Consider the following 13394-nt stretch of genomic DNA (forward strand, 5'->3'; position numbering starts at 1 on the left):
TTTAAGAAGCTTTATAAACGATGGCATATTTGAGTGTGAGATGGGAAATATAAAAAAATTGTTCTTGATTGCCAAGAGATGCTCTAAGGAGCTTTTTAATCGATGGCTTTTTTGTGGTGTGGAGATGGAAAACATGAACGAAATTGGTCTTTATGGCCGAGAGATGCTCTACGGAACTTTTCAAACGATGGCATATTTGCTTTGTGGAGATGAAAAATATAAACGAAATTGGTCTTGATGACCAAGAAATGCTCTAAGGATCTTTTTAATCGATGGCTTTTTTGTGGTGTGGGGATGGAAAATATAAACGAAATTGATCTTGATTGCCAAGAGATGCTCTAAGGAAATTTTTAAACGTTGGCATATTTGTGGTGTGGAGATGGAAAATATTAAAGAAATTGGTCTTGATTGACATAAGATGCTCTAAAAAACTTTTTAAACGATGGCATATTTGAGTGTGGAGTTGGGAAATATAAAAAAATTGTTCTTGATTGCCAAGAGATGCTCTAAGGAGCTTTTTAATCGATGGCTGGATTTTTTGTGGTGTGGAGATGGAAAACATGAACGAAATTGGTCTTGACGGCCAAGAGATGCTCTACGGAACTTTTCAAACGATGGCATATTTGCGTTGTGGAGATGGAAAATATAAAGGAAATTGGTCTTGATGGCCAAGAGATGCTCTAAGAAACTTTTTAAACGATTGCATATTTGGGGTGTGGAGATGGAAAGTTTAAACGAAATTGGTCTTGATGGCCAAGAGATGCTCTACGGAAATTTTCAAACGATGGCATATTTGTGGTGTGGAGATGGAAAATATTAAAGAAATTGGTCTTGATTGACATAAGATGCTCTAAAAAACTTTTTAAACGATGGCATATTTGAGTGTGGAGTTGGGAAATATAAAAAAATTGTTCTTGATTGCCAAGAGATGCTCTAAGGAGCTTTTTAATCGATGGCTGGATTTTTTGTGGTGTGGAGATGGAAAACATGAACGAAATTGGTCTTGACGGCCAAGAGATGCTCTACGGAACTTTTCAAACGATGGCATATTTGCGTTGTGGAGATGGAAAATATAAAGGAAATTGGTCTTGATGGCCAAGAGATGCTCTAAGGAGCTTTTTAATCGATGGCTTTTTTGTGTGGGTATGAAAAATATAAACGAAATTGATCTTGATTGCCAAGAGATGCTCTAGAAAATTTTTAAACGTTGGCATATTTGTGGTGTGGAGATAGAAAATTTAAACGAAATTGGTCTTGGTGGCTAAGAGTTGCTTTAAGAAGCTTTATAAACGATGGCATATTTGAGTGTGAGATGGGAAATATAAAAAAATTGTTCTTGATTGCCAAGAGATGCTCTAAGGAGCTTTTTAATCGATGGCTTTTTTGTGGTGTGGAGATGGAAAACATGAACGAAATTGGTCTTTATGGCCGAGAGATGCTCTACGGAACTTTTCAAACGATGGCATATTTGCGTTGTGGAGATGAAAAATATAAAGGAAAATGGTCTTGATGACCAAGAAATGCTCTAAGGAGCTTTTTAATCGATGGCTTTTTTGTCATGTGGGGATGGAAAATATAAACGAAATTGATCTTGATTGCCAAGAGATGCTCTAAGAAACTTTTTAAACGATTGCATATTTGGGGTGTGGAGATGGAAAGTTTAAACAAAATTGGTCTTGATTGCCAAGAGATGCTCTAAGGAGCTTTTTAATCGATGGCTTTTTTGTGGTGTGGAGATGGAAAACATGAACGAAATTGGTCTTTATGGCCGAGAGATGCTCTACGGAACTTTTCAAACGATGGCATATTTGCGTTGTGGAGATGAAAAATATAAAGGAAAATGGTCTTGATGACCAAGAGATGCTCTAAGGAGCTTTTTAATCGATGGCTTTTTTGTGGTGTGGGTATGGAAAATATAAACGAAATTGATCTTGATTGCCAAGAGATGCTCTAAGGAAATTTTTATACGTTGGCATATTTGTGGTGTGGAGATAGAAAATTTAAACGAAATTGGTCTTGGTGGCTAAGAGTTGCTTTAAGAAGCTTTATAAACGATGGCATATTTGAGTGTGAGATGGGAAATATAAAAAAATTGTTCTTGATTGCCAAGAGATGCTCTAAGGAGCTTTTTAATCGATGGCTTTTTTGTGGTGTGGAGATGGAAAACATGAACGAAATTGGTCTTTATGGCCGAGAGATGCTCTACGGAACTTTTCAAACGATGGCATATTTGCGTTGTGGAGATGAAAAATATAAAGGAAAATGGTCTTGATGACCAAGAAATGCTCTAAGGAGCTTTTTAATCGATGGCTTTTTTGTCATGTGGGGATGGAAAATATAAACGAAATTGATCTTGATTGCCAAGAGATGCTCTAAGAAACTTTTTAAACGATTGCATATTTGGGGTGTGGAGATGGAAAGTTTAAACAAAATTGGTCTTGATTGCCAAGAGATGCTCTAAGGAGCTTTTTAATCGATGGCTTTTTTGTGGTGTGGAGATGGAAAACATGAACGAAATTGGTCTTTATGGCCGAGAGATGCTCTACGGAACTTTTCAAACGATGGCATATTTGCGTTGTGGAGATGAAAAATATAAAGGAAAATGGTCTTGATGACCAAGAGATGCTCTAAGGAGCTTTTTAATCGATGGCTTTTTTGTGGTGTGGGTATGGAAAATATAAACGAAATTGATCTTGATTGCCAAGAGATGCTCTAAGGAAATTTTTATACGTTGGCATATTTGTGGTGTGGAGATAGAAAATTTAAACGAAATTGGTCTTGGTGGCTAAGAGTTGCTTTAAGAAGCTTTATAAACGATGGCATATTTGAGTGTGAGATGGGAAATATAAAAAAATTGTTCTTGATTGCCAAGAGATGCTCTAAGGAGCTTTTTAATCGATGGCTTTTTTGTGGTGTGGAGATGGAAAACATGAACGAAATTGGTCTTTATGGCCGAGAGATGCTCTACGGAACTTTTCAAACGATGGCATATTTGCGTTGTGGAGATGAAAAATATAAAGGAAAATGGTCTTGATGACCAAGAAATGCTCTAAGGAGCTTTTTAATCGATGGCTTTTTTGTCATGTGGGGATGGAAAATATAAACGAAATTGATCTTGATTGCCAAGAGATGCTCTAAGAAACTTTTTAAACGATTGCATATTTGGGGTGTGGAGATGGAAAGTTTAAACAAAATTGGTCTTGATTGCCAAGAGATGCTCTAAGGAGCTTTTTAATCGATGGCTTTTTTGTGGTGTGGAGATGGAAAACATGAACGAAATTGGTCTTTATGGCCGAGAGATGCTCTACGGAACTTTTCAAACGATGGCATATTTGCGTTGTGGAGATGAAAAATATAAAGGAAAATGGTCTTGATGACCAAGAGATGCTCTAAGGAGCTTTTTAATCGATGGCTTTTTTGTGGTGTGGGTATGGAAAATATAAACGAAATTGATCTTGATTGCCAAGAGATGCTCTAAGGAAATTTTTATACGTTGGCATATTTGTGGTGTGGAGATGGAAAATTTAAACGAAATTGGTCTTGATGGCCAAGAGATGCTCTAAGAAACTTTTTAAACGATTGCATATTTGGGGTGTGGAGATGGAAAGTTTAAACAAAATTGGTCTTGATGGCCAAGAGATGCTCTACGCAACTTTTCAAACGATGTCATATTTGTGGTTTGGAGATGGAAAATATAAACGAAATTGGTTTTGATTGACATAAGATGCTCTAAGAAACTTTTTAAACGATGGCATATTTGAGTGTGGAGATGGGAAATATAAAAAAATGTTCTTGATTGCCAAGAGATGCTCTAAGGAGCTTTTTAATCGATGGCTTTTTTGTGGCGTGGAGATGGAAAACATGAACGAAATTGGTCTTGATGGCCAAGAGATGCTCTTTGGAATTTTTTAAACGATGGCATATTTGCGTTGTAGAGATGGAAAATATAAACGAAACTGGTCTTGATGGCCAAGAGATGCTCTAAGGAATTTTTCTAACGATGGCATACTTGGGGTGTGGAGATGGAAAACATGAACGAAATTGGTCTTTATGGCCGAGAGATGCTCTACGGAACTTTTCAAACGATGGCATATTTGCTTTGTGGAGATGAAAAACATAAACGAAATTGGTCTTAATTGCCAAGAGATGCCCTCAAGAATTTTTTAAACGTTGGCATATTTGTTGTATGGAGAAGGAAAAATAAACGAAATTGGTCTTGATTGCCATAAAATGCTCTAAGGAACTTTTCAAAAGATGGCATGTTTGTGGTGTGGAGAAAAAATATATACGAAATTGGTCTTGATTGCCAAGAGAGGCTCTAAGGAACTTTTTAAACGAGGGCTTATTTGTAATTTGGAGATGGAAAATATACACGAAATTGGTCTTGATTGCCAAGAGATGCTCTATGGATTTTTTAACGAAGGCTTATTTGCGGTGTAGAGATGCGAAAGAAAAACAAAAAGGTTATTGATTGCCAAGAGTTGCTCTAAGGAACTTTTTAAACGATGGCATTTGTGTGGTGTGGAGATAGAAAACCCAAACAAAATTGGTCTTGATTGCCAAGAGACGCTCTATGGATTTTTTAACGATGGCATATTTGCGGTGTAGATATGCGAAAGAAAAACAAAAATGTTATTGATTGCCAAGAGATGCTCTAAGGAACTTTTTAAACGATGGCATATGTGTGGTGTGGAGGTAGAAAACCTAAACAAAATTGGTCTTGATTGCCAAGAGATGCTCTAAGGAGCTTTTTAATCGATGGCTTTTTTGTGATGTGGACCAAGAGATGCTCTAAGGAACTTTTCAAACGATGGCATATATGCGTTGTGGAGATGGAAAATATAAACGAAATTGGTCTTGATGGCCAAGAGATGCTCCAAGGAATTTTTCTAACGATGGCATGTTTGTGGCGTGGAGATGGAAAATGTAAACAAAATTGGTCTTGATTGCCAAGAATTGCTCTAAAGAACTCTTTAAACGATGCCATATTTGTTGTATGGAGAAGGAAATATAAACAAAATTGGTCTGGATTGCCAAAAAATGCTCTAAGGAACTTTTCAAGCAATGGCATGTTTGTGGTTTGGAGAAAAAATATATACAAAATTGGTCTTGGTTGCCAAGAGAAGCGCTAAGGAACTCTTTGAACGATGGCATATTTGTTTTATGGAGAAGGAAAAATAAACGAAATTGGTCTTGATTGCCATAAATTGCTCTGAGGAACTTTTTAAACGATGGCATTTTGGTGGTGTGGAGACGGAAAATATAAGCGAAATTGGTCTTAATTGCCAAGAGTTGCCCTAAAGAACTTTTTAAACGTTGGCATATTTGTTGTATGGAGAAGGAAACATAAACGAAATTGATCTTGATTGCCATAAAATGCTCGAAGGAACTTTTCAAACGATGGCATGTTTGTGGTGTGGAGAAAAAATATATATGAAATTGGACTTGATTGCCAAGAGATGCTCTGAGGAACTTTTTAAACGATGGCTTATTTGTAGTTTGGAGATGGAAAATATAAACGAAATTGGTCTTGATTGCCAAGAGATGCCCTAAGGATATTTTAACGATGGCATATTTGCGGTTTAGAGATGCGAAATAAAAACGAAATTGGTATTGATTGCTAAGAGATGTTGTAAGGAATTTTTCAAATGATGGCATATTTGTGGCGAGGAAATGGAAAATATAAACAAAATTGGTCTTGATTTCGTAGACATGCTCTTAGGAATTTTTAAAACGATGGCTTATTTGTTTTTTTGAGATGGAATTTATAAACGAAATTGGTCTTGATTGCCAATAGATGCTCTAACGAGTTTACTAAACGATGGCATGTTTGTTGCATGTAGAAGGAAATATAAACGAAGTTTGTCTTGATTGACATAAGATGCTCTAAGGAACTTTTGAAAAGATGGCATATTTGTTGCGTGGAGAAGAATTATAAAAGAAGTTTGTCTTGATTGCCAGTATGTATGGCGACACCTTCAACCTCCTCTATAGAGACTAGATAACGGACAAGTTGGACAATCGAGAACTTTCAGCGGAGGAGACACAGATTATCAGCCATCTTCTCGCGTTGCAGCCACCTTGCAACTTCGACCTCTTCCATCGTGCCCTTGCAGCTTGCCTGGCGAGTGATCAGGAATTCCTACACTTCTTCAGGGATCCCGACAATCGGGCCCCTGACTTTGAGTTCGAATATCGGACGTAGGACACAGTCCTACAACATCGGGCTCACAGTCCCTCAGCAGTTTTAAAGGAGGTGTGATACTTTTTTCTCAGAAAAACGATTCTAGTCGTGAACAAGTAAATCACTATCGCCCCTCCTTTTGGAGAGATCTACAAGTTTGAGCAGACTTGGACACGTTTGTACCAAAAGGCCAAAGACAGCTTGCAGGCCCATTTTTTACTGATAAGGATCATGGCTTTTTTTTTATCCTTATATGCGTAGATAGAATTAAGAAATAATCGGCATCGGATAAGTATAATAATTCGAATGTCATAATTAATTCCATAATATAGATATTCAATTACAGACTCTTGTTTTTGCCAGATAACTGAGATTAAACCGTACTGGTTGTCTTATAGGAGAAAAAGTAAAGTATTTCTTTAAAAATAACACAATTGAATTTACTGAAGCCCCCGACAGTCTCCATTGAGCAGTTGGTTCAGTAGAGCTGCCTATATGGCCTACTAGTTGTCTTGCATGTGTTAAAGTAACAGAGAAAATTAAATTCATGCAACAGAAAAACAATATTAAAGTCAACAATATACGAGCACAGCATATGAAAACAAAGACTTATTTAACTTGGAAGCACCCTTAATTGGGCGAGCGAACACCCTGCCTAACATTATAAATTCTTACCCGAAGCATGGTGATGTCGGATATGAGAAAATTTTAAAACACTGTTTTGACGAATAAACAGTAACATCAAACGAGGTTCTCCCAAAGAAAAACTGGTCTTGCTCAAAAATTGAAGCGGAAATTGAACGCAAAATAAGCAGAGCTGCCTATGATGTTTTTCAACAAGAAGGAAACTATGATAATGGCAAGTCACAAATCAACAAAAATGTGGGGCGCAATGTCTGTAACGGAGCACGTCTTACAGATAGAATTGGGACGCACAAAACACAAACAAAAATGGGTAAAAAAACATTGACGGTTTTTATGAGCAAGTGACCCCCCATCAACTATTATCAATTTGGGTCCACATACTTCCAAGATTTGTGAACCAGGAAAGAGAGATGTCACTATAAGAAACAGCTGTCTGTCAATTTTCGAGATAAGGACTGAAGGAGGCTCTATTCAACAGGAATGTAATGACATTTGCAACTCTAAATTGCCGGAAAAAGCTACAGAAGCAAAAATTGGTTTGACCATTAAAAAGAAAAAAAGACAGGAAAGTGATCAAATGATAAATGACCGCTGCGTTCCATCCACTAATTCAGGTTTGTTTGCGCCATGCATGTTTGCGTGTCAAAAGTACCGCCCTTATTTGTAACTCAAAACGCAGCAACCTTTCGACCCCGAAATGACAAGACATCATTTTAACTACACTACACGATATGACTATCAATCTTGCACCACCAACATTTACCAATGAACTTTTATTACATGCGAGGTCTGACCCTAGTTGAGCTGTTTAGGAGATTAGCCGGAAACGATCCGTTAAAAGCCAGAGACGAAACCCATATTTTTATGGGTGCGATAAAGAGGAGTCATCCCAGTAATTGTGGGCAGATGTCACTACCAAAAACTGCGATCTGGCCAATGTCGGTAAAATGGATGAATAAGGCTCAAAATTACTGGAAGATAAAAACAGTCCGCAACCAAGGTTGACAGAAAAAAATTACACATGCAATTATTGATTTGAACATAAAGGACAAAAGCCAAGTCATAAATGTGATAGAAAGAAAACTTAACGCAAAAAAGACAATAAGAGAGGCGTTTCATCTATTATGTCCGCTTGCTTGCGCCATGTGTGTTCATTTGTGATAATACCACCCAATTTGCCACTAAAAACGCAACAATATTCCAACCCAAAAGGACAATGAGTGTTTTTAACACCAGGATATAGCTATCAACGCTGCACCACCACCAAAATACATATGATATTTTATTTTCTGAGAAGTTTGACCATACTCTAGCTCTTTAGGAGATTAGCCGCCGACACGAACCTGTAAAATACAAAGACAGAGTCCATACTTTTATGAGTGCGATATTTAGGACTCGTCCCAAGATTTGTGGCCGAGAGAAAAGAGATGTCAGTACCAGATGCAGTGATCTTGCAATAACCGAGAAGTTGGCTAGAGAATTTTCAAATATACAGGATTATAGTAACATTTGCAAACCAAGAATGAGAGAAAAGTTTTCAGAGGCAAAAATTGATTTGAACACTAGAAACATATCCCGAGCCAGAAGGGTGATCGACTGGTAAATGACCGCAAAACAGACAACGGCGGCATTTCATCTATTGGATCCGCTTTGCAGGCGTCATACGTGTTCGCTTGTCAAAAGTACCGCCCACTTTCCAAATTCGATTTCAAAACACAGCAAAGATCAACCCAAAATGACAATGCTTGTTTAACTGCAGGATACGGCTTTCATGGCTGCACCGCCAAAAACATGATTTTCATTAACAGAGAGGTCTGACCCTACTAGAACTCTCTAGGATATTGGCTGGAGCTGTTAAAATACAAAGACGTAGCCAATATTTTATGAGTGTGATACATAGGACTCATCCCAAGACTTGTGGGCCAGGTATAAGAGATGACACGAACATATGCAAAACTCAAGAAAAGAGCTAGAGAAGGCTCAAATTTAAATTATTATCAAAACAGTCGCCAACCAACATTATGGAAAATTTACAGAAGCAAAATTGATTTGAGCAATAAAAACATATCCCAAGTCGGAGAGGTTCTCGAAACTTATACGACCGGATAAGGGATAACAAGGGCGCCATTTCGTTTACTGGCTCCGCCTTGTTTGTGCATGCGTGTTCAAATTTACCGCCCAATTTGCAACTAAAAACGCAGCAAAATTCAGTACCAAAATGACAATGCATCTATTTAACTCCAGGTTACGTCTACCAATGCTACACCGCCAAGACCCACCAATGAACATTTATTAGCCCGGAGATCTGACCCTAATTCACCAAGATTTATGGTCCAGGAAAAAGTTTTGTCACTACCAGAACCACCAGCGTTTGGGCAAACTTCGAGATGAGGGCTAGAGAAGGCTTAAACATATATAAAATTTTTAACTGTCGTCAAACATGAATGCCAGAAAAAATTACGGTGGCAAAATTTGATTTGAACTTTAAAAATTATCTGAAGTCAGAAAAGTGATCGAGAAATAAACGAACCCTAGAGGGACGACAAAGGTGGCCTTTCATCTGCTAGATCAATTTTGCTCGCGCAATGCGTGTCCGAGTGTCAAAAGCAACACCCCAATTTGCGACTCAAAACGAAGCAATTTTTCAACTATAGATGTCTCTATCTGGCTATGTTTGAGATGAGGGCTAGAGGCGGCACAATTCTACAGGAAAATAATGAAATTCGCCAGCCAAGATTGACAGAAGAACTTACATAGACAAAAACTGTTCTTGGCTTTGAAAACATCCCAATTCAGAGAGGTGCTTGAAATTTCAATTACCGGAAAAGCGATAACATTGGCGGCTTTTCATCTACTGGCTTTGGTTTGCTTGTGCCGTGTGTGTTCGCGTGTCAAAAGGACTGCTCAATTTGCAACTCAAAACGCAATAAAAAATCAACTCTTTAGGTACAAGATACGGAGATCAATGTCGCACAGCGAACAAACGAACATAAACTTTTATTAGCTGAGGGATCCGACGCTACCTACTTTTGCTGTCTAAGAGATTAGCGCCTGACATAAACCGATAAAAGAGAAGAACAGAGCCCTTGTTTACAGCAAACTTCGAGAATCGGGCTAGAGAAGACTCAAATTTACAGTAATATAATAACAGTCGCCAACCAAGATTGATTGAAAAATTGCAGAGGCTAAAAATTTATTTTAACATAAAAAGTATTTTTGAAGCCAGAAAGATTATCAAAAGCCCATTGACCCCCAAAAAATGGAAACAAAGACTTATTCAATTTCGAAGAACATTTAGTTGGACAGCCGAAGACCCTGCCTTGACATTATAGGTACTTCCTCGAAGCATTGTGATGTCGGATAAGAGAAAATATTAAAACAGTGTTCAGACAAATAAACAGTCACGTCAAACGAGGTGCCCAACGAAGTCCTGGTTTTGCACAAGAAATTGAAGCTGAAATTGAACGCAAAATAAGCAGGGCGTTATATGATGTTTTTCAACAAGAAGGAGACTATGATGATGGTAAGCCACAAATCAACAAAGAAATGGGGCGCAATGTCTTCAACAGAGCAATCCATACAGATAGAACTGGGTCACACAAAAACCAAGCAAAAAGTATAAAAGAACCTTGACGGTTATTATGAGCTAGTGGTGCCCGAATCAATTATCATCAAAAAATGTGTTCACAAATATCAAAGATTTGTGAGCCAGGAAAGAGAGATGTCACTATCAGCAACAGCAGTTTGGCATTTTTTGAGATGAGGACTGAAAGAGGCTAAATTTTAGGGGAATATAATGACATTGGCAACCCGAGATTGCCTGAAAAAGCAACGAGGCAAAAATTAATCTGAGCATCAAAACAAATCCGAAGACAGGAAAGCGGTCTTAAGATAAATGAACACGGTCTTTCCATATACTAGGTCAGGTTTGTTCGCCCCATGAGTGTTTGCTTCCGAAAAGTACCAATCCAGTTTGTAACTTAAAACGCAGCAAACTTTCAAGACATCATTTTATCTACACGATGCGACCATCAAAGCAACATTTACCAATAGAACTTTCTTTACATGGGGGTTTGACCCTAGTACAGCTCTCTAAGAGAATAGCCCGATACGATCCGTAAAAAGGCATGGACGAAACCCATGTTTTTGTGGGTGTGATAAAGAGGACTCATACCAATAATTGGGGGCAAGAAATCGAGATGTCACTATCAGAAACAGCGATCTGACAAATTTCTGGAAAGTGGCTGAATAAGGCTCAAATTTATAGAAAACTATTACCAGACCGCAACCAAGGTTGACAGAAATAATTTACACAGCCATATCTTTATTGGAACATTAAAGACATATTCCAAGTGAGAAAGGTGATAGAAAGATTAGTTACCGCAAAAAGACAACAAGAGCGGCGTTTCATCTATTTTCTCTGCTTGCTTGCGCCATGCGTGTTCGCGTGTCATAATACCGCCTATTGCAACTCAAAACGCAGCATAAATCAAACCTGAAACGACAATGCGTGAGTTTAACTCCAGGATGCGGCTATCAATGCAGCACCACAACCAAAACACAATTGGATTTTTGTTAGCTCAGAAGTCTGACCCTACTACAGCTCTCTAGGAGATTAGCCCCCGACACGAACCTGTAAAAGACAAAGAAGGGTTTGATATTTTTCTGGGTGCCATATATATGAATTGTCCAAAATATGGTGCCAGAGAAAAGAGATGTTACTAACAGATATTGTGCTCAGGCAAGTTTCGAGAGGAGGGCTAGGGAAGATTCAAAATTGCAAGAATATGGTAACACCAGCAAATAGAGATTGAGAGAAAAGTTTACAGAGGCAAAAATTGATTTGAACACTAGAAACATATCCCGAGCCAGAAGGGTGATCGACTGGTAAATGACCGCAAAACAGACAACGGCGGAATTTCATCTATTGGATCCGCTTTGCAGGCGTCATACGTGTTCGCTTGTCAAAAGTACTGCCCCAATTTCAAACTCCTGAAACAGCGAAGATCAATCCAAAAAGACAATGCGTGTCTTTAGCTCCAGGATACGGCTATCAAAGCTTCACCGTCAACAAACACAAGAATTTTTTTAAAAGAGAGGTCTGACCCTTCTTGAACTTTCTAAAAGATTGGCATGTACTGTTAGAATACAAAAACTGAGCCCAAATTTTATGAGAGCGATACATGGGACTCGTCCCAAGACTTGTGGGCCAGGAAAAGGAGATGAAACCAACCGATACTGCGATCTGGCAATTTTAAAGCCTCACTTTTAAGGTATTAAAAAAACAGTCTCCAACCAATGTTACAAAAAAACCACGGAGGCAAAATTGATTTGAGCATTGAAAACATATCCGATGTCGGAAAGCCGCTCAAGTTTTTTACAGGAAAAGCTGTAACCATGGCGGCATTTCATCTACTGGCTCTGCTTTGCTTGCGCCGTATGTGCTCGTGTGTCAAATCTACCGCCCAATTACAAACTCAAAACCACCAATGTCGCACAACCAAAATCATCACCAAAGTCGCAAACCTCAAAACCATCAAAATCAACACCAAAAAGACAATACACATTTTTACCTAGAGGATATGGATATCCATGTCGCACAGCGAAAACACATACATGAGTTTTTATTAGCTGAGAGGTCAGACATTTAAAGACCCCAGACAGAGCTGAAATTTAAAGTATTATAAAACAATTACCAATCAACATCAGAGAAAATTTACGGAGGCAAAATTGATTTGAGCATTAAAAACATATTTCAAGTCTGAACGGTGCTCGAAATTTATATGACCGGATAAGAGATAACAAGGGCGGAATTTCATCTGCTGGCTCCGCCTTGTTTGTGCCGCGCGTGTTAGCTTGTCAAAAGTACTTCCCAATTTGCAACACAAAACGCAGCAAAAATCACCACCAAATTGACAATGAATCTTTTCTTTTTAACTCCAGGATACGTCTACCAATGCTACACCGCCAAGACCCACCAATGAACTTTTTTTAGACCGGAGGTCTGACCCTAATTCACCCATGGTAGATTAGCCCCTCCCGTTTCCGTAACGGGTAAAGAGGAAACTCATATTTTTATGGGTGATATAGTAGACCCATCCCAAGATTTGCGAGCCAGGAAAGAGAGATGTCACTAAAAGAAACATTGGTCGGACAATTTTTGAGATGAGGGATAGAGGAGTCTCAAAGATAGAGGAGTTTATTAACAATTACCAACCAAGGTTTTCTGAAAAACTTTGGGAGGCTGCTGAAATTTATTATGCCGAAATTACCGCCCCAATTTTCAACTCAAAACGAAGCAAAATTGAAGCCCAAAATGTTGATACGTGTTTTTAACTCAACCTCACTTTACGGATATCAGTGCTGTGCCGCCAACAATTACCAATGAACACTTATTACCTGGGATACTTGAGAAGTTTGACACTATTATAGCTCCCCAGGAGGTCAGACCAACACAAAATGGTAAAAGACAAGTCTCAGGCAATATTTTTATATTTGCGATGTAGAGGACTCGATTATGGTCCAAGAAAAGGATTTGTCACTACCAGAACCATGGATTGGACAA

Source organism: Convolutriloba macropyga, chromosome 13 (assembly GCF_964194025.1).
Source record: "Convolutriloba macropyga chromosome 13, txConMacr16.3, whole genome shotgun sequence".
Taxonomy (NCBI): Eukaryota; Metazoa; Xenacoelomorpha; order Acoela; family Convolutidae; genus Convolutriloba; species Convolutriloba macropyga.